The sequence below is a fragment of the Lissotriton helveticus genome, chromosome 1_2 (genome assembly GCF_964261635.1).
Source record: "Lissotriton helveticus chromosome 1_2, aLisHel1.1, whole genome shotgun sequence".
In the NCBI taxonomy this organism is placed as follows: domain Eukaryota; kingdom Metazoa; phylum Chordata; class Amphibia; order Caudata; family Salamandridae; genus Lissotriton; species Lissotriton helveticus.
This window is the reverse complement of record NC_136058.1, coordinates 123,143,947-123,167,094: the sequence shown is the minus strand read 5'-3', so window position 1 is coordinate 123,167,094 and position 23,148 is coordinate 123,143,947. Positions and strand designations below refer to the sequence as shown.

Sequence of the window (23,148 nt, the reverse complement as noted above, 5' to 3'; positions counted from 1 at the left end):
AGCCCTGGCGATTTTCGCACAATTTTAAATTTGGCACATTTGCAACATAATTGATCATCTGTCGCATAATCTGAAGATTATAGCTCAAACGGTTCAAAAGTTACTAAAAACACAGTGACACTTGCAGTGGAATGCACGTTGCAAAGGGTGACTGGTCACCTTTTTGTAGCTTATTGGGCGTTAAACTGGTATTAATGAGGTGCAACTAGTTCCCTAGACTACTCCCCTGCCTTCCGCGGGAGCCATTCTCAGGAGACCTGAACCCTTTTTAAAATAATAATCGCCCTGATACAGGGCTCGCCTCGCGCTCTTCATTTTAACTTTCCCCTGCATTCTCTGACCCCCTCCTTACCTGAGCACGCCCGCGCAGCCCAGGCAGACGCTGCAGCGGCCCCAGGATCACTCGCTCGCCGCCTTGAGCGAGCCGCGCCCCCAGCCACGCCTACTCTTCCTGGCCACGCCCACCCTGCTTCATAAGAGGAGCTGAATCACGAGCTCGCTACTCGGACTACTCCCCTGCCTTCCGCGGGAGCCATCTTGGAGACCTGAATCCTTTTTTAAAACTTATCCCCCTGAAACAGCGCTCGCCCGCACCTCTCATTCCTAATTCACCCTGCAGTCTTTGGCCACGCCCACTCTTTTTGGCCACGCCCACCCTGCTTCATAAAAGGAGCTGAATCACGAGCTCGCTACTCGGACTACTCCCCTGCCTTCCGCGGGAGCCATTCTCAGGAGACCTGAACCCTTTTTAAAATAATAATCGCCCTGATACAGCGCTCGCCTCGCGCTCTTCATTTTAACTTTCCCCTGCATTCTCTGACCCCCTCCTTACCTGAGCACGCCCGCGCAGCCCAGGCAGACGCTGCAGCGGCCCCAGGATCACTCGCTCGCCGCCTTGAGCGAGCCGCGCCCCCAGCCACGCCTACTCTTCCTGGCCACGCCCACCCTGCTTCATAAGAGGAGCTGAATCACGAGCTCGCTACTCGGACTACTCCCCTGCCTTCCGCGGGAGCCATCTTGGAGACCTGAATCCTTTTTTAAAACTTATCCCCCTGAAACAGCGCTCGCCCGCACCTCTCATTCCTAATTCACCCTGCAGTCTTTGACCACGCCCACTCTTTTTAGCCACGCCCACCCTGCTTCATAAAAGGAGCTGAATCACGAGCTCGCTACTCGGACTACTCCCCTGCCTTCCGCGGGAGCCATTCTCAGGAGACCTGAACCCTTTTTAAAATAATAATCGCCCTGATACAGCGCTCGCCTCGCGCTCTTCATTTTAACTTTCCCCTGCATTCTCTGACCCCCTCCTTACCTGAGCACGCCCGCGCAGCCCAGGCAGACGCTGCAGCGGCCCCAGGATCACTCGCTCGCCACCTTGAGCGAGCCGCGCCCCCAGCCACGCCTACTCTTCCTGGCCACGCCCCTAACGGCATTATAAATCATGTGCTTTCCCCGTACGCGCAGCGGACGGGCGCAGCGGGCACGCCTAAGGCAAGCCCGTCTGCGCCCGTCCGCGACCGCCCGGGACCAGGGGCCACAGACCCTGCCCAACTTGTGTCATACACCTCTGCACAACTATCTGCACTTGTGGTTCCTATCCCTGTCTCTCCTTCGTTAGTCTCACGCCTAGACTCTCTTGGTATTTCTGTGCCCCCATGTCTACCCCCACTCCCTTCTTCTTTCCCCCTCGCTTCCTCTCCCGCGGCTCATCTGGCCACCCCCTCTCTCACACCATCACTTCCCGCAGCTCCCGCTTTACTGCTTAACACCCGGTCAGCAGTTAAGCACCAAATTGAACTTTTCAACCTTCTATCCTCAGACTGTCCCGACTATCTTTTCATCACGGAGACCTGGTTTTCTATAGACTCACTCCCTGACCTTCTTGCTATTCTTCCTGACACACATTATGCCCTCCGCATGGACCGCCCGGCCAGTAAAGCCGGTGGTGGTGTGGCAATGATTATTCGATCCACGCTGAAATTTCAGCTTCTTGATCACTCACCAATACCTAACGTGGACTTTCTGGTCGCCCGGTTCACCAATCTCATCGACCCCCTCACCTTCGTCCTTGTTTATCGGCCCCCTCGGTCCATGCCTCAATTTGTTCCCCTATTACAAGATATCTTGGCCACTTTGGCAGTGAACAACTCGTCAGTTGTCCTACTAGGGGACTTTAATTACTGGCCCGACGACCCCAGAGAATGTCTAGCTTCCAAAGACTTCTCTGCGACTCTCCAGTCACTAAACTTTACTCCTCACATTTTTTCCCCCACTCACTTTAAGGGTCACACTCTGGGCCAAATTTGGTCCCTACGTTGCCCCCTTTCTGTCCTTTCCACTCTCCCTTGTCTTTGGTCGGATCACTCTTTAATATCTTTTATTATTCCCCTTCCCTCTTATGTAAAAACCCCTCTCCCCAAAAATCTGACAGCCCGCTGTTGGAACCAGACAGATCTCTCTCTTCTTTCTTCTTCTCTGGCTTCCACAGTACCCGACATGACGGATTTCCCTCTTGAAGACCAAGCCGATGCTGTTCGTGCCTGGCTTTCTTCCTCCTGTGACCTCGTCGCCCCTCCTAAAAACATCAAATCTGTGCGGCCCCATGAGGCCCACAGATGGTTCACTAGTGAACTCAAACAGCTTAAACTTAACCTTAGGCGATCGGAGCGTCATTGGAGGCGCAACTACTGTCCCCTCCTCCGAATCAAATATAAATCACTGCTCAACAGTTATAAAAAAGCCATTATCTTGGCAAAATCTGATTACTTTTCTGAAAAAGTTGCCCGGTCTTCAAATAAATCCCGAGAGATCTTTTCACTTGTAAAGCAACTCGCCACATCTGATCGTACTAATGTTAGTTTCACTCCATCCCTATCGTTTTGTCTTTCACTCAATAATTACTTTATTGATAAGATCACCATCATTAAAGCTAACATGCCCGCAGTCTCTCAAACCCAGATCATCCCCGCTCCCCCTCCGCCGCCTTATTTGTTAGATCACTTCCCCCCCATCTCTGTTGCACAATTTTCTGCTTTGCTCGTCAAGATCAAGTCGGGCTCTCCAGCTGACTGCGCTCCGGCTCGGATACTTCAAACCCTTTTTGCTCACTGTCCTGGACCCCCGCTTACACTTCTCAATTTGTCCTTGGCCCTCGGATTAGTTCCTTCTTCCTTTAAAACCGCCACCGTTCTACCTATAATAAAAAAACCTGGCTTGGACCCTTCCTCTCCTTCCAACTTCAGGCCCATCTCCCTTCTTCCCTATTTGGGGAAGATTGTGGAAAGCTATGTCACATCCTGCCTGTCCTCACACATTGAGAAGCATGGCCTCCTAGCCTCCCACCAGGCGGGCTTCCGCCCGGGCCACTCTACCGAGACTGTTGTCACCGCTGTCTTGGACGAGCTTAAGGGAAGGGCTGATTCCAATCTCCCCCAGGCGCTGGTGCTCCTCGACTTGTCGGCTGCGTTTGACACGGTTGACCATGCCATTCTTCTCGACCGTGTCAGCGCAGCCGGCATTAGAGGGGTAGCACTTTCCTGGCTGCAGTCCTTCCTCCAGGATAGGTCCCAGGCAGTCCAGCTTGCTGGATTTTCCGCCCCCCGCCCTCTCGTGTGTGGGGTCCCCCAAGGTTCCTCCCTTTCCCCTCTTCTTTTTAATCTTTATATCTACCCTCTTATTTTCTCTCTCCGTGAGCTGGGGGTCTCCGTGTACAACTACGCTGACGACCTCCAGCTCATCTTTGATCTCTCTACTCCTGACTCCTCTTCCTTTTTCAGTTCTACCCTAGTTTTTATTTCGGATTGGATGATCACGAACCACCTTAAGTTAAATCCCGACAAGACGGAGCTTGTCCTCACTGGTGGTCCCTCTAATCCCTGGTCCCCAACTCACTGGCCCCTTTCTCTTGGCACTCCTCCTCTCCCAGTTCCTTCTGTTCGCACTCTAGGCATTAAGGTCAGTAATGACCTCTCTATGCATTCCCAAGTTAGCTCCGTAATTTCATCTTGCTTTCTATCCCTCCGGCTCATCCGCAAAATCTCCCGTTTCTTTTCCACCGATGCCCTCAAATCTATCATTACAGCCCTCATCACTTCCCGTCTTGATTATGGGAACGCCCTCTATTCCGGTATCCCTGCTTTTGAAATGCGCCGGCTTCAGGCCATCCAAAATCAGGCCGCCCGGCTCATTTTTCACCTCCCTAAATTCTCTCATATCACGCCTGTTCTTAAGTCCCTTCACTGGCTTCCCGTACGCTTTCGTTCTTCCTTCAAATTAGCATGCTTAGCCTTCTTAGCCTACACTCATTCCGCCCCTCTTTTCATTGCTTCCTTGATCACCCCCTACAACCCTTCTCGGACTCTTCGCTCATCTTCTCAACTCCTTCTTCAAGTCCACCGCTACAGTAAAACTTGAACCGGCGGCACCCGTTTCTCGGTTTTGGCCCCCCCAGTTTTGGAATAGTCTTCCATTATCCATCCGATCTATCCCTACCTACTCTGCCTTCCGCAAAGCATTAAAAACGTTTCTCTTCCTCCAGGCCTTCCCCGGTTAGCTCCTCCGGCTGCAGTGTAGAATCCGACTCCTTCACCCCTACCCCCCAGCGCCAGGAAGCCGCTTGGCCACAGTGCGCTCAATCAAGTTTCTTTTTCATTCATTCTTTTTCATTCATTCCCTGACAGTGTTAGGTTTAAAATTAATGAAGTAATACGATCACAAGATGGGCCTCAGAATGCCGCATAATTTGCCTTTTCTTGTCGCATAATTTACTCTACCCTGCTGCATAATTTGGCCCTCGCATGCCATGTGATTCCAGCACACTGACAACCCGGTCCTGCACAAGCTGTTGCTTGGGTTTACCCGTCTCCTCTGCCTTCCTCCTACCCGCACCCACACTCGGAATTGCACAGCACTGCCCCCTCGTAGTATCAAAGTGCACTAAGCTCACATCCACCGCCCTAATACTGACATCCACATTACTGACCTGGGCATCGGGCTCACCAACTCACTCACTTGGTAGGGAGGGAAACTTGGACGACTGAAAAAACATTGTTTACACTTTACCGTAAAGTTGCCAGTGCTACTTTAGCAGACTCGCCGGACTTTAGGAATGCCGTCAGATGCTCACATTTCATGCTTCAAAAACACAGTACTGAACTTTTAAAGTATATCCGAATGCACGCTTCTTAGGGCTAGCAGCACGCATCTACCTCTTGGGGCGAGTAGCACATGGTCAATAGTTTAATAAAGCGGACCGGGCTGCAGCCCCATAACGCACATGACACTCACACTTGCGTGTGCGTACACAAGCAGCAGGTGTGCCAACCCACCAAGCTGCCTCGGTAACTGCACGGGGGAATATACAGTGCCTGGCTAGCTACGTAGCATTGCCCATGCTAGTTTAGAAGAAAATGCGAGGGGTGGTTTCCTTAGTGAAAGGCAAGCCACGAAGAGCAGGAGGTGGGGCCACACTGCCTCCACAGTACTAAAAGGCATGTATTGCACAGCGAGCCGAGAGCTTGCACTGCCTGCCGCCCACTGTCACTGTTGCCGCATGCCCACCAACATATCCTCAGACAGAGTGGTCCTGGTTCTGGGAGAGTCTGGCACCGTGGGCTCTAGGATTGTGAAATCGCTTCTGGACAAAGGTAATGAAGCTTCTCATACGCCGGCGCTTTCCCATGCAACTGCTTGCAAAATAGCCCAGTAGGTCAAGCGCCTGCTCCTAGAACCAGTGTGTCCCATAGTAGAAATTCGAGTCGACCGACTGTGAATGAATTAATCTTCTTGTACATTGCATACTGCGAAGTGAACCCTTGCTTGTTGCGCCACCTTTTTGGTTGCTAAAGGGACTAAGGTACGGTGAGATACAGGGATGTGTCTAGGAGCATACGATGTGTTCAAATGGAGAAGCTGAGATTCGGCTGCTGCTTCTTAATTTTCCCCGATCTCTAGTGTGCTTTTGACTGGATTCAACTGTGACATGGGTTTTAAACTTTTCCTCATTAACTGAACAACAGATGAGCAGTGGATAAACAATAAAACTGCAGCATTAGCTAAACGAAAGCACCATCTGACAGCCGTGGAAGCAACTAGAGGAACAAGCGAGCGCGCCTCACGCTGAAAGGAGGAAACAGGGGGAGGGGGGAGAGAGGAGGGGGCCTGCACTTGTTTCCCTTGCGGGAGCAAGCAGGAACCATCTGTTATTACAAACAGATGGTTCTGAAAGCTCACTCCCGCAAGGGAATCGCCAAACGTGCATGCATTGCCATTGAAAGCAATGCAAAGCGTGCAGGTTTCCAAAGGTGTCTCCTATGCAGCGCATGCGTGCTGCTAGGCGAGACCTAAAAAGTGAGCTATCAGCTTTATCAAGGGGTGTACATCCCAACATTTATAAAGCAGATCATCTTTCTCCCAAAATCCCCAATATTTTTAATCTAGTTTATATTTCAGTAATTCACACAATTAAATGTTTAACAATGGTGATTATCATAGAAATGTTAAATAAAGTTTTCATAAAAAAACGTCTGTTAGTCTTTCTTTTAACATATTTTTTATTATTGCATTTTGTGGGCTGAAAATGTTTAAAGAAAGATTCAGAAATATATATATATCTATATATATATATATATATTTTCATGTTTCTGAATCTAGCATTTAACAGCCCACAAAATGTAATCATAAAAACAACCACAATCTGGCCTTGTGCTCCACCTGAAGAACACAATAGCTCCAGCTCGGAATGCTTACAAAAATATAGTAAATTCTCCTTGGGTAATGGATTTAATGGCCCAGGAGACTTACCTAAAAAAAAATTGCTGCTCTCCCTACAGCCCCAAACAACATAAAAAAGGCTTGTTGGTGCCCCTAAGTTTTGCAGGGGTACCACAACGCTAAATAAATATAAATAAAAAAGCCCATGCAGAGCATTATGGAGAACTCCTTCTAGGAGCAGTGAATAATAAATTAGCAGCTCTTGTCACTCATTCATTTTGATGTCCCATTGCTCATCCGAGACACCCTTTTTATAACTATTGGGGAGGGGGTGTACAGTCCCCCCCACCCCTGAGCCATTACAGGACCGGGGACCCAATCTCCTGGGGCTGTATTATTTTTATAGGGGAGGTGAATGCACACCCTCTCCCCGACCCTTTACGGACCCCATTGACCAGGGCCTTTTTTTTTTAGGGCTTGCAAGCGAAAAGCCCTTTTACAAGGATTTCAAAAATGGACCTTGAAATTCCACACAGCTCTTGCATGTACATTTCAAGGTCCATTTTGATTGGGCTTTGTATGCGTGCTGTTTTATAACAGATCACGCAATAGGCCATAGGAGGTCGCGTAGCTCCGCCCATGGCCTATTGGTGTCTGTTACGCGCACCAAAGCACATATGTCTTCAATTATGGCGGACAGACTCGGCCGCCAAAATTAAAGACATATGCTCGCTGTGGAGCCACTCACGAGCTTCTTTTTTTCTTTTTTTGGATCCATTTCACGGCCGAAGTAACTAAACGCTGATGTCTTGTTTTAGTCCTCTTTCCTACCGATGTCTCCCCGACCGTGCAGTAATATCCCAAAGCGTGGGGGGGTGATGTCTCTCTCGTACCGCGCATCTGATCGGTGTTTTATGAGCCATGTTTTTACCCAGATCTCAGAGGCTGCCATAAAGGTATCACTGGAGCGAGAATAATGAGAAATGTGCCAAGGCCTCTGATGAAGTGCGCCTGGACTCGCAGTGCAAGGCATTTTTACAGTCAGTCAGGGAGGGTCTGTACTTGGAAGAGCGGAGCGCTAGAGCCCCGACGCGTGCCTCGTACATTAGGCGCTACGGCGAGTCCTGTAATTGGTTTGTCACGGAGAAGATTGAGGTCTGCTCTAGTGGTAAGTAACGGCTGTCGTGATGCGGGCCTGGAGTGGGGTTACGGGCGTGTCCTCCCCCACCATTACCTCAATTTGTGCGATAATGTTCCTTTGAGTCAAATTTATCAGTGAGTGTACATGCGTGTAAGAGCCCTAGTCATAAAAGCCACAGAGTTTATATCAGTCCTAATTACGAGCTCTTCTTTACTCTTTTACGAGCGAAACCATTCCACTGCCTAAACACTGCACAAAATTAAATGATGTTTGCTCGACTAGTTTTACCGTGACACGCCTTGTCTTTATATATTTAAGATGAATTGATGGCCTTTATAAACTCTTCCCACAATACAAATTTAAAAAAACAGCATTCCGTACTTCACTTTTTTGTATACTTTGATGGTATGTACAGTAATCCTTTCAGGGGCATTCCCATTTTCTTATCTACAGCCCTTTCATCTTTAGTCACCGATAATGTTGCATGTGTTCGTTCCGCTGCGGATATCCAAGCATCCAACAGTACAAAAACTAAAGCATGTGATCACAGGAAACACTGGAGGGCAGAATTTGCTCAGGGAAAAGAACTTGGCACCCTTATTTGTATTCAAGCTGCGACTTTAAACAAAACTTAATGCTGCTCTAGTAAGCACTTTCAGAATTGCTTTTCTAACCGTTCCTCGACGTCTCCGACTTCTCTTTCTCGGCTGTGTGCGCTTGTTTGAACAGCATAATGTAAATGGTGATAAATCCAATTGTAATGCAGTGATTGGATAAATTGAGTACCAGTGAATGTTCAATAGAATTGCAAATGGGATCTATTCAGAATGGAAATAAAGACGTATGTCTAAAAAGTAGACTATTAAACTAAACTACAAGACCTCCAAAAGAGAAGTCCAGTAGTGTTAAGCTCAGTTGGCCGATCAGCAGATCAACAGCTATTATAATGATCTAAAGCTAATCAGCCAGCAGTGAGGGCTGACAGGGAGATTGAGTCTCAACCATTGACAAAGCCAGTGAGACTGGATATGTTGTTAGTGAAAGTGCTATATCATTGCATATCAAATGAGTAATTGCACAAATGGATGAACTGGTGAGGGCATGGATAGATGGATGGGCAACCTGATGAGAGAGCATAAGTGAAAGGAGCTTTTATATGGTTTACCGTCACCAGATTTAGGTGCAAGAGACTTATATTCCTTTCCCTTTCCAAAATTGTGTTAACTCTCCATCCGCGACAAGATTGGCCACTGTGATACCAGGGCAAGCACTGTGCCATCAGTCAGTATCTTCAAGCATTTGTTAAACGCCGCAAACTGACCGCACTGTATTTGCTCGATTACTACACTTAAAAGCACCCATTTGAAATCCCGGAATAAACATCAGTAAAAGGACGATGTTTAGAGCGCTCACCACAAACTGCGGGCTGACCGACACGTCCCCGCAGGGGATACTCATAAGAGGGCGGCCCCCTTAGTGCCACAAGATGGCACACAGGGCAGCCCAGTGTTCCACGACCCTAAACGGTCCTGGACATCACTTACGGCCATGGTGGGAGGCGGGGAGAGGTATATATTCCTCCCCCGCCCACCTGGCGGCCTCTTTGTCCCTTCAACCAGATGCTGTTTCCCTCCCTACCGCTTACATGGCGCTTCAGGGTGGGGGGGATATATGTTCTAATCCCTTTTTTTATTTGTGTTGCAGGCGGAGTTACAGGGCGATCCAGAGGCGGAAAGGTACTCAGGGGTACCCTCTTCAGGAGCACAAAGGGTGCTGAGGCCTAATATCCCCAGAAAGTCTGTGCGGTGGACCCTGGGGTGCGACGGCGCCCTGTCTGTCCTAAGGGCGGTTGGAAACCTGTACAACCGGGGGTCGCTTGAACGCTCCGCCCCTCGTAGGGGGGGGGCGGGAGGGCGTGAGCAAGAGGGTGGACCGATGGTTCATCGGAAGTGGGAGTGGCTATCCACTCACCACAACCGCTAAGCACCGATTGGCTAAGGCCACAATGCAAGTTGGCCCATCAGGTGGTAGGCCGTGAGGGGCGGCTTGCCTTTGGATCGTCTGTAAGATAACCCACCATGTTGACATATGTATATGCTAATAAACCTGCAGCGACCTTATCCCAACAAAAAGTTGTCTTGTCTGCTTATTTACGATACATGCATGTTGCTGCGGGAGGGCTGGTGAGTGGGCCGATAATGGCACTATGCGGGCCGACCGACATGTCCCCGCAGGGGACACTCATAAGAGGGCGGCCCCCTTAGTGCCACAAGATGGCACACGGGGCAGCCCAGTGTTCCACGTCCCTAAAGGGTCCTGGACGTCACTTCCGGCCATGGTGGGAGGCGGGGAGAGGTATATATTCCTCCCCAGCCCACCTGGCGGCCTCTTTGTCCCTTCACCCTGACGCTGTCTCCCTCCCTACCGCTTACCCGGCGCTTCAGGGTGGGGGGGGTATATGTTCTAATCCCTTTTTTATTTGTGTTGCAGGCGGAGTTACAGGGCGATCCAGAGGCGTAAAGGTACTCAGGGGTACCCTCTTCAGGAGCACAAAGGGTGCTGAGGCCTAATATCCCCAGAAAGTCTGTGCGGTGGACCCTGGGGTGCGACGGCGCCCTATCTGTCCTACGGGTGGTTGGAAACCTGTACAACCGGGGGTCGCTTGAACGCTCCGCCCCTTGTAGGGGGGGTGCGTGAGCAAGAAGGTGGATCGATGGTTCATCGGAAGTGGGAGTGGCTATCCACTCACCACAACCGCTAAGCACCGATTGGCTAAGGCCACAATGCAAGTTGGCCCATCAGGTGGTAGGCTGTGAGGGGCGGCTTGCCTTTGGATCGTCTGTAAGATAACCCATCATGTTGCCATATGTATACGCTAATAAACCTGCAGCGACTTTATCCAAACAAAAAGTTGTCTTGTCTGCTTATTTACGATACATGCATGTTGCTGCGGGAGGGCTGGTGAGGGGGCGTATATTGGCACTATGTTCTGTGTTATACTGTGTATGCATATTCCGTCCAAGTTGGAAGGATAAAAGGATGAGCCTTCCCTGCAGGGATTCGAACCATTGAACTTCTGATTACCCGCAGATGCACCGTGTTCTCACCCAGCGGAGTTATTTTCAGCATAGAATATAAATGATTTCAAGGATGTTCCATCTGCAGTTTATTGCTCTAAAAATCCTCTGTTGCCGGTCCCTGCGCCACAAAGTGGTACCTTTGCTTTCGGCCCTAATGAGCGCAGTTTTGGTCTGGGTCCTTACAAAGTTCTTGCCGACTTGTTTTTAATGTTTACTTTGCGCCGTGGCTGCCGGTCGTCAGTGCTTGTTTTATCACTGGTGTCTTTGGCGTGAGCATTGCACAGAAAGCTGTTTTTTTTAGATATTTATTTAACCCCTGCTGCACTCCGGGCTCCGATAGCGGATTCACAAGGGCGGATATGTTTTTCTGTGACCGGATCCATCCCATTATGTAATTTTACATATTGAGACGTTTGTGCGATTAAGCATACACTAGTCACTGGCTGATTTGCTCGTTTTCCCCATCTCTTTTCCTTTCCATCTCCTACCGGCTATGCTTACCTCCCAACCCTTACTATGGAAAAAACATGGGCTTGTTTACCAGCAGATTTTTCATGTTTCGAATGTTTTATTTTACCAGTCGTTTTCTTTTCCCACTTTGGAAAGATGTACATCCTTTGTACTGCGTTTTCTGGAAATGTTTTTCTGTCATATCCCTTAGGCTACTGGCCTTGCATTGCCCCCTGCAGCAGTTGTGACTAGTTAATAGCAGTGGAAGGCGGCAGTGTCTTATCAGAGAAACAAGAATTCATGCCACCAGTGCTGCTTCAGAACTGTACATTCAAAAGAAGTGAAGAAATGAATACAGATCACGCCTTTCTTGTGTTTGTGTTTTCATGAGATCGAGTGCCTTCACGATGGAGGCTTGTTTTTCACTGCTGCAAAGTGGCTTAAGCCTGGCCCATCTCTCTCTACAATTGTGCCCATTGCCAGTACGTGTTTTTGTTGTCTCTGAAGTCAAAGGGGAGCAGCGCCATAAATTAACTAAATTGTTTGCAGGTAGAATGTGGGGTATTGGGGACAGTTTGGAGATAAATCAAGGAACGGGAAATACTATTTTTCATCACCGTTATCAGTGACTGCTGCTGAGATCAGAGAAAGAGTTCACGTGACGTATTCGGTCTCATAAAGATCTTCTCACTCTGACTTCAATCCTTCTGAATCCAATAATGCAGACTACTAGGTTAATGCACATACTGCAGAGCTCAGCATGCAACGTAAAGCTCAGGGTTTGCAATGATGTGGGGGCTAACTGAGCATTTGATCCTTCTTAGGTCGATGGACTGCGCTCCACCTCTTGTTTGGTTAGGCACGGGGAGATTAAATGATTTGCCCAGAATCACAGGATGTTCAGCGTTGAGAGAGCACAAAATCTGAAAAAATGTATAAGTACACCATATTTACAAGCACGTAGTATTAGTTAAATTGTATTGCACAAGAGTGTCAACTTATATGGTGAAAATATATGAGTGTTTGTTTTAATTAGAATAGATGCATATATAAGAGTGGAAAACTAATGTAGAGGTTGTAGAAATGTTAAAATGATGTTGGAGTCACACGTTAGATGAATAAGTGAAAACAAAATGTAATTCTGCAAACCATGAAAATGTGTGGGCCACATGGCATTTCACAGGAAACGAAAGGTGCTGCTACACTTTTAGTGACGTGGATTCTAAAGTCATTCGAGTGCAAATGTATTATTAGGCATAGTATTGAAGTATATGTTTTATATAGATGTGTTGCATTATATTATAGTAATATGTGTTAGTTAAAATACTGTTTAAACCAAAGAAAGGAAATGTTTTAGAGGGCCGAGACCTGCTTTATGTAAATCAATGAGGCCTGAAAAGACCAAGTCATTCTCTTTGATCTAAAATGTGCTCGTTAGGGGAAAGTTGTGCTAGGCACTAACTGAGAATTCTTATACATGTTTTATGGTCCGAGATATGATAGAGACTGGAATCTGGGGCCTACCGAGAGGGTGTCTGTTTGCAGGTGCAAGGGGAACTTAAATCAGAAATAATGAATAGGCCCTTGTTCAGAAGTGCCAGGCACAGGCCTGTAGGAGTCTTCAGGAATTTTAGGGGGTACCGCTTGGACGGAGAGAAGCCTGGGAAGCAAGGTCAACTTTAATGAAGAGTCCAGAGGAGCACCAGGACGGGATTTGCCGCTCAAAACTGCACCACGTGAGAGGCGTCTCAAGGGGCGTGCCTATTGGAAATGTGATTTGGTATTAGGGATAGCACCCCGGGGAGGAGTTAGAGCAGATGATCTGAGAAGCCTTAGAGAGTGGATGGGTAGGCAGATAGAGAACGGAAAAGAATTCAATTGAGACAAAGACTAAGGGAAGTGTGTGATCTTCTTTGGAAGTCACCACTGCTGACACCTTTTTAGGTAAAGATCTTGTTAAGTAGGGATGTCACTTAGTCTAGTGTAGGGACAGATTTAACTTGTATTTTTCCTTTCTGTAAATGACTCTCAGGTTGCAACTCACGGCGATTCTTGCAACACTGATGCTCTTTGAAGTAGTTTTGATAATTTCCTTTTGTCGTTTAAGGATATTCAGAGAGTATCTTTTTGTACTAATACCTGTATACCTTTTGAATCTTATTCTGAGATGTTTGTATCTCCAGATACTTTTGGCTTTGAATTAAAACTTTTTAACCTTTCCCAGTGGTAAGTGGTTCTTTAGAGTGGTCTAAGTTCCTAATTAACTAACCTAGTAGTAGATTGTCTTTTACTCAATGACAGGTACCAACGATTCAGTCGACATGATTAGGGATCTGGTAAGATAACTAGTGACCAGAAACCCCGCGTTAACAGTTGGTAGCAGTTTAGGATGGTTATCTTCTTGAGGAAGGTAATCTAGATTAGGTTAGCTTACCCCAAGGCCCCTAGAGCTAGACATCGAGAGATGAGCAGCGGAAGAATCGCGTGCCGAAGAGGGTGTTGACGGTGCGAGAAAAGCAGCAGTATCGGAGGAGAGTGAGTATAACAAGGGTCATGCGTGAACAGATTGCGGTGTTTTGTGTTGTATTTGTATTGTAATGTCTTGCGGAGTTGAATGCCTGTAGCGTGATTGTGAGAAGGTTGTGAGCGCGCGCAACCTGGTAAAAAAAAAAAAAAAAATCTTAAGTTCAAGGTAGAGCTTAGGTGGTCCGGGTGTATCGAACACTCAAGAGTAATTGCCAACCATAGTACGGAGGTCATGAGGTACCATTGACCGCCGCAGAACCGAGATAGGGGGAGTGCAAGAGTGAGTGTGTGAGTAACGGACGCTGGTCGAAAGTTACTGTGTGTAAGTAACCTATCAGAGAAGGCGATTGTCTGAACGTAAACGGAAAGACATTTCGCCAGTTAAGGTGACAATTACAGATTGACTGTGGGCGTACAGTCAAAGAAAAGTGATCGCTTGGACGGAAGTAATCATTTTTCGAAGTATGAATGGGACGCATGCATAAACGCGGAGACGAGCTGAAAAAGGAGGGGAACTGCTGCGAAGGGGGACGAGTGACGTCGGCAAGAGCCGCGCTGAGATAGGGTGGATAGTGAGGAGCCGCGACGCGATAGGACGGTTGGTGTGACGTCGGCAAGAGCCGCGACGGGATTGGGCGGCTGGTGCGACGTCAGTGAGAAGTCGCGTTCTGATAGGCCAGTTGACGAGAACCGAGCTGAGATTGGTGGATTGTCATCAGGAAGTAAACAAACCGGAGAAAACAGAAACTAGTAGATTGAAAATGAAGTGTTTTAAATGTTTGAAGGATATTTTTAAAAGAAAAAGGAGAGAGTCTTTTTACGGGCAAGAGGCACCGCCAGAGGGTACACCGGCTCATTATATGGCAGCGAATGTTGGGCTGCATACGATATTATGGATTGGAGTTTGGAACAAGCTTACGGAAGAGAATGAGGAAATGTCGTTCCCAAAGTATGGGACGTTTAAATTAGAGGTGTTACATCGGTTAAAAGCAACCATGTCTGCATTGAAACCTCCGCCTAGACCAACCCAGTTTGAGGCCCTTAACGCATGGATTAGGGCGGCGCACGATAGGAATCTGAATAGGCGTCAAGAAAGGCTGACGCGATCGGTAAGAGCAGTGAGAGATTCCAAATGGGATGAGGACGCCAAGAGGTGGAGGGTACAGGCTATTGAGGTGGATAAGTTGTACACAGTGAGAGAGGTGGCAGGTGAAAAGACACTCATGGAAGAAGATGAGGAGAGCGAATCGGAGGACAACGTAATAAATACATTATTGATAGATAGACCGCCTCCGAGAGTTGGGGAGATAGAAAGTAGAGGACTCGCAAGGGAAGATGGGGCTGCCATAGAGGGGTATGTACCACTTCCTACATCGGAATGGACACCTATCAAAGGTGGGGAGACACCTCAACCTAGTACAGCACAGAGTGTAGTCGGAAGGTTTGTGGTACAGAAAACGCCAACCGCAGAGAGGGCGGAACCTTGTAGATTGCCAGATGCTCTCCAAGTACCCGTTACCATAGGACCCATAGTATCGATTTACAACCCAGAGAATGGGAGAGAGGAAGAACAGATACGGTTGGACAGAGAAAGGGTTGAGATGGAAAGGAGGCATAACACGACCAATGCCTGGAAGCAATTGCCAGGACCGGTAACGTGGAACACCCCATTCGAACCAACAGTGAGCCCCGCAACAGAGCAGGGGGGTCAAAGAGGACCGATGGACCTAAGGGGACCACGTCCGAAATCCTTTAAAGAGTTAAGGGTTGACTTGAGAGAATGGGATGGGTCCGCAGAAACGCAGAGCAATAGGTCAAGAGCAGAAGCTGAGTGGGGAAATCGAGGCAATGGGACAGTATCTCACTGCGGGGCTAGCGAAAGCAGTTAGGGACGTGAGGGTCAAAGCCAGGAGAACAGAGGAGTAATACGTCCTAATGATGGGAGGGACCAGCAGGAGCGAGAAGGTAGAAGCATGGAGTGTGAAGAGATGTCTCGGCTCTTTGAAAAGGGTGGAGATCAAATGGTACTAGCATACAGAGATAGGTTTAGGTGCACTCATCACGCGCCAGGGGAGAATGTGCAACACTGGAATAGGGGGAACAATGAAAGATCTTGCCATACATCGGGTGATCAGAGGTCACAGACCAATTGTGAAGAAAGGGAGAGTAATGGAATGTCTTACCATGAACCCAGAGAATCCAGGCATGAAGGGGAAGGTGGGACTATGAGGCACAATGGAGTGTTTCATCATCCACCCAGAGAGGACGGAACAGCATGGGACCTGGAGGGGTGGGAGCATGGGAGGACTCCACATAACTCACCTGAGCCCAGACGTAGGACTCGGAGCTGGGATGGGAAAGATGTGAATGGACCCCCTAGAGCTAGCGTACTGAAAGCTACAATAAAGGCGAAAAGACTTGATGTCACCAGTTTAAAATCTGATTTGGATGAGATTATAGATGGTACGTTGCCATTAGAAAGGATTGAGTTATACGAGCAAGATGAGCTGCTGTTCATAGCAAAGGATGTTACTCGGAAGGCGAGAGCGACTCATGAGAAACTGTCTGAACTGGCAGACAGGTACATGGTAGATTTGTCCAGAGCAAAGACCCTACAGAGTAACCATAGGTTACAATACTCAGATCAAGACTTAGATGAGAAAAGAACTACAGGGTTAAAGACACACATAAGGGAACTAATAGCAGGAATAAGAGCGTGGAGGGATCTGGACAAATGGGAGGAGAGATGGTCCAAAAGGGGAACTGTTAGGCGGTGTGTGAATGGGACGTCTCCTGAGGGAAAGTTAATGCAGATGGAGGCATTCCCTTTGAGAGAAATATCAAATGGGAATTATGTACATGTGCCCTGGAGTAGAGGAGATTTAGCTGCATTTACCAACTCATTTCCGAAGTTAAGGGACAATCCAGTAGAGTGGTATAAGCAGGTAGAAAGGTTTGTAAAGATCTCGAAAGTATTGTGGATTGATTTGAACACTTTGTTTGACATTGTGGTCCCATCTGACTTGTGGACATCGTGCAAGACTAGTGTTGAATGGCCAACTACTGAACCAGTGAGGGATGCTCAGACAAATGGACCGTCTGAAATTGTCATGCAAAAGTATGAAAGGGTAATAGCTTGGCTGAAAGATAAGGTACCACCTCAGGACATAGATTGGGTAAAAATAGACCGAACAAGACAAGAACCAAAAGAGACAGTTCATGAGTTCTATGAAAGGTTGTTGAAAACATTCAAACAATACAGTGGACTCGATGTAATGGATCCCAAAGATATAGGACAGTTTGTGTCAAAGTTTGTTTTGGGGTTGAGACCTGATATTTGTTTGATGATTCAGCAACATTTAATTTGTTGGCAAAACAAACCACTAGATGAAATTTTAAGGTATGCCAGATACTGTAGCGATGAGATAGATTCCAAGACAAAGAAAATGAAGGAGAAGCTGATGGTGGTACAGATGCAGTCAGCCGGAAAGGGCGGACAGCAGAAACAGGGAACGGGGACAATGGGACGGAAGTCGAATGGTCAGAACAAGGATAGTGAAGAAAGTCAGAGACCTAGAATAGATTTTGCCACTTTAAAGAAAACGACAAAGTGCCACCAGTGTCACCAGGTGGGACACTGGAGACGCGAGTGTCCCTTTAACCCTGAAAGTGGAGAACTAGAATTAGAACAGGAAGTTCAGGAGGTTCCAGTTCAAAGGGCGACAGTCTCGGGAAGCAAGGTGGTCAAAGGGGGGACTTCGGCTCCACGAGCTCAGTTTCCACAGCCACCAAAGATCGCGACAGGGGGAAAAGTCTATAAACAAATGCCTCTTTTTATTGAAGAAGAAAAATGTTAATACATTGACCCAATGACCGGTCAACGTGTGAACAGAGAAGAGGACTGTACCCTCGGGGCAGTTCTAGAAGTAGATCAGAGAGGGCCATTTGTTGAGGCAGAGGTAGCAGGGTGCCCGATGACATTCTTGGTGGATACTGGAGCTACTCGATCAACTCTGAGATCAGCAGTGGTTCCTGACCTACCAATGTCGGGGAAAACAATTCAGGTGGTTGGAGTCGCAAATAGAAGAATGACTAGTCCTTTGACAGAACCAGTGTCAGTGAAAATAGGGAATTACACAAATGAACATCAGTTTGTGGTATGTGATTCTAGTCCTGTATGTCTGTTAGGGAGGGACTTGTTGTGCAAATTGAATTGCACCATATACTGCACACCTCAGGGTGTGGAGGTACAGACCGTAGATGATGATGCTACTTTTAAGATTGCCAATGAGAAAACATGTATAGAACTGTATCCTACTCTGACTGTGGAAGACCTTCCTTGGGACCTAAGAGATGCTGTCTCAGCTGAAGTATGGGATTTTACTGGGGAAGAGATAGGACTGATCAAAGGGGTGGAACCAGTGAAGATCATGATAAAACCGAACGCTGAATTTCCAAGAACGCCACAGTACAAACTGTCCCAAGAAACAATTGCAGGAATAAAACCTGTGATTGACTCAATGATTCAACAGGGAATACTGAAAGAAATCGTGGGTAGTCCATGTAACTCCCCGATTATGGGTTTGCAGAAACCTAGTGGGAAGTTCAGAATAGTTCAGGACCTTCGAAAGATTAACAACATTGTGGTTTCATGTTGTCCAGTGGTACCGAATCCATCAGTGATACTGTTTCAAATACCATTCCAAGCTGAGTGGTTTACAGTGATAGACCTTTGTCAAGCCTTCTTTTCCATCCCATTAGATGCGGACAGCCAGTATCTTTTCGCATTTAAAATGGAAGATCGCGCCTTAACATGGTGTCGAATTCCACAAGGGTTCACAGATAGCCCTTCGATCTTCAGTCAGCTGTTGAAGAAAAACCTTGAAAGTCTGGTATTGCCACAGAACTCGGTTCTGGTCCAGTACATAGACGACCTACTTGTTGCGTCAGAAACAGAGGAAGCGTGTAAGGAAGACACCATTGCTTTACTGAATCATTTAGCTGAGAATGGACATAAGGTATCTCCGAACAAATTACAGTACTGTCTGACAGAAGTACAGTATTTGGGTCACCGAATAGAGAAGGGGAAGCGCAAGGTGTCTCCAGACAGGATAGAGGCCATCATGAAAATGAATGCGCCAAAGACACAGAGAGAAGTTAGGATGTTCTTAGGAATGGTTGGTTACTGCCGACAGTGGATAGCTAACTTTTCACTGAAAGCAAAACCTTTACAGAAACTGACGCACAAGGAGGTGAGTGATCCGGTACCATGGGACAACGAGTGCTTAATGGCGTTCCTACAGCTGAGAGAGGATTTGTGTCGTGCTCCGGCTTTGGGAATGCCAGATTATGAGAGAACTTTCTCATTATACTGCTGTGTGAGAGAGGGATGTGCGTTATCAGTGTTGGTGCAAGTACATGGAAATGCCCGTAGACCAGTTGCATATTTTTCGGCTACATTAGATCCGGTAGCCGCAGCGTTGCCCGGATGTCTCAAATCCGTTGCTGCAACAGGTGTCAGCATTGAAAGGTGTGAGAACATTGTTATGGGACATCAATTAGTGGTGTATGTACCGCATTCGGTAGAATTGTTAATGACAAGGACTAAGACGCAGCACTTGACCAATAGTAGGCTCACGCGCTATGAGCAAGTTATTCTTGCTGCAGAGAACGTGACCCTTAAGAGGTGCTCGGTCTTGAATCCTGCTACATTGATGCCACTTCCTAATGATATAGAAGGCGAAGAATGTGAAGATCACGATTGCCTAGATGTGACTGAACTATGCACGAAGCCCAGACCAGATATTGTGGATGAGCCATTGATCGACCCTGACGAAATTTACTTTGTTGATGGTTCATGCTTAAGAGACGATACTGGTCGGTTGAGAGCAGCTTATGCTGTTTGCACCATTACTGGAGTTGTGGAAGCCGCTTGCCTGGAAGGAGTACACTCCGCTCAGGTAGCAGAAATCATTGCATTGACACGTGCCTGTATAGCAGGTAGCAAAAAGAGAGTCACCATCTATACCGATAGCCAATATGGTTTCGGTGTAGTTCGTGATTTCGGGCAATTGTGGTCTCAGAGGGGTTACATGACCTCCTCTGGTTCGCCAATCAGAAATGGGGAATTTGTACGACAACTGTTAGAAGCATTGCAAGGTCCAGCTGAAATTGCAGTGGTCAAGTGTACAGCTCACACTAAAAATACAGATTTTGTGTCACAAGGAAACAGATATGCAGATGAAGTTGCCCGCTATTGTGCGGAGCAAGGGTATACTTTCACGGAGGTGGAAGTAGGCGGGGCAAAAGAAAAAACAGAAGTCCAAATGATGTTAGAGACCGTAGATACATGGGAAGATCTGAAACAAATGCAAGAAAATGCACCTGAGTCAGAGAAAAAGTCCTGGGAAGTAGCAGGTTGTGTGAGAAGTGAAATGGATTTTTGGGTTTCAGCAGATGGAAGAGCAGTGTTACCGGAGGAATTAGTGAATCCAATGGCACGACAAATACATGGTCCGACACACTTAGGAAGGGATGCCATGCTGAGAGTATTTAGGCAAACTTGGTATTGCCCAAAGTTCAGGATTGCAGCAGAAGCAGTTTGTAGGAGATGTGTCACATGTCAGCAACTGAATGTAGGGAAAAGAACACCCGTTACCATGAGTCACATTGGGAGGTCTGGGGGGCCTTTCAACAGAATGCAATTAGATTTCATTGAAATGCCTAGAGTCAACCGCCTTAGGTATGTGTTGGTGGTCGTATGCATATTTTCCAGGTGGGTCGAGGCATACCCTACACGTAGGTGCGATACACTCACCGTAGCAAAACTGTTACTTAGAGAATTGATCCCGCGCTACGGGGTGCCAGGCTCTCTGGAATCTGATCGAGGAACACATTTTAACAGTGAAATTGTGAAGATGCTTTGTGCCGCATTGAACATTGATCAGAAGTTGCACTGTAGCTATCGACCAGAGGCTTCAGGAATTGTGGAGCAGATAAATGGGACACTAAAGTGTCGAATTGCCAAAGTGTGTTCTTCAACTTCCTTGAATTGGCCAGATGCTTTGCCTTTAGTGTTGATGAGCATGCGCAGCACACCCGACCGGAGGACAGGTCTCTCTCCACACGAGGTGCTGATGGGGAGGGCAATGAGGCTTCCTTCTGTACCAACTGCGACACTATTAAACATTACAGATGACCTGATCCTGGATTACTGCAAAGGACTGTCTGACGCCATTCATTCTGTGTCCTTCCAGGTGCAGGCTGCTGAGGTCCCATCTTCAAGAGAGTTGTGTCATGACCTGTGCCCAGGAGAGTGGGTGCTGGTGAAGAAACACGTCCGGAAAAACTGCCTAGACGTGCGCTGGAGAGGACCTTTTCAGGTCATACTGACCACGAATACGGCTATCAAGTGTGGAGGCCTGCCGAATTGGATACACGCTTCCCACACCCGAAGAGTTCCAGCACCCCTGGAAGAAACAGCTCCTCTCACAGATGAGAATCCAGCTGAAGACGGTGAACCATTAGAGGGGATCAGTCAAGCTGTGGGGGTGTCCGAAGAAGTTGGGAGCGTTGCAGATCCAGAAGAAGAAGGGCAAGGCGGTAGCGAAACTGAAGCTGCAACGGAAGGAGAGAGCAGTTGTGAATGTGATTTGGAAACAGATCAGGAACAGAGTGATCGGGAACCGAGCAGGAGGGAAAGCAATAGGAGAACAAGAAGTGGGGCAGCTACTTGGCCTGAAAGAAGAAGGAGGCCGAGCCTGAAGCTAGCTCTAGAAGAAACTCTTGCTCCTATATCCGAAGATTCGGATCTGGAAGAAGGTGTATCGGACCAAGAGCAGGAGGGTCTAAGGAGATCAAGGAGAGTACGAGTGCCTAGCAGAAGATACTCTACACCTGAGTGGACCTACCTCGCTGCAGATGTCCGAGGGACGCAGAGCTGGGAGGGTGAGGGAAGTGACCCTGACCAGAACTGACCCAATCATCACAGGGGAAATAAGATTTCTGTTGCCAGGATTGGAGGTTGAAAGACTGCTGACACTCAACATCGTCTATCCTCCTCTCCTGAGTGGAATAAGAAAATTGATATTTGAGACTGTTGAGTTTCCGTGTTGCTGTTCAAGGAGTCCAATACTGGAGGGAGTCCTTCTCCGTATGGAAATATTTGAGCTAGTGGTGGAACTCCTGGGACCACGCATAGTTTCAGATTGCTAAAAAGACCTTGTAAAGAACTTTGTAAATATTGATTGGAAGATAACCTAGCGCCGAGTGGAAGAAGAAAGAATTAGGGACTTCCCTTTTAGTGGATGGAGAAGGGCTAGGGTTGTCTATTGTTACAGAACTTAATGACTGTTTTTGCGGGAGAGAATTGTCAGCTTCCAAGTGTGGTTAAAAGAAAGACATTGTGGTTCAAATGAAGAGAGTCTTTGTGCAAAGCAAAAAAGACATTGAGAAGAAGTAAGAGACTTTGCTGGGAACGACGACCAGAGCTACACTGTTTGAGATCATGGAGACTGGCAACCCGAACCGCAGGGCAAAATGCATAGTAGGCACACTTTTAGTGGTAGTGATTTCTCTTATAGTTTTAGTAGTTACTGTATCATATATAGTGGGACATGAGAACGTAACAAAGACAAGATTAGAAACAAAGAAAGCATCAACACAAAAGCCTATCACTGTTGCTGAGGTAAAAGGAGAAAACACTGAGAAAGAAAAGGCTTTGTTAGATGCTGAGATCAAAAGATTACATGTTGACTAATCAAAGGGGAACTTTAGGTCAAATGCTTATGCCAAGTTGCTTTACGAATACATTGATGTCATGGAGGCGAAGAATTGCTACGTTTGTATGCAATTACCAGCTTCTGTGGATGAGGGTATCAGATACCATCATCTTCCATTGACGTATGGAATCACATGTAGTTTGTTGTTGAGCATATTTTATGGACGAGAGGGATTCGAGTATTATTTCTCTAATTTTGACTCGACATTGCCAGAGGTCCCAAATTATAAGCATCTGAATAAGTGGGACTATTACAAGAGCGAAGACAGGTTACAGAAATTTTTCATTCCATGGAAAACGTTAGATACTTCACATGCCCGAAGAAATAATCTGACTTGTCAAGTGTCAGAAATTGAGAAAAAGTTTATAGGGCAGGTGGATACTAGATACAGGAGGCAGAAGATTCTAAAAGCTTCAGGACAGTGGGAAACAGATTGGACTAAGGAAGAAAGGATACATCA

The 23,148-nt window shown here is 47.3% G+C and overlaps 1 protein-coding gene across 2 annotated transcripts in view; it reads right to left on the bottom strand.

The window, feature by feature from the left end:
• Positions 1–23,148, bottom strand: part of OMA1 (OMA1 zinc metallopeptidase) — a 797,057-nt gene that overhangs the window by 666,616 nt on the left and 107,293 nt on the right. The gene's annotated exons all lie outside the window — the stretch shown is intronic.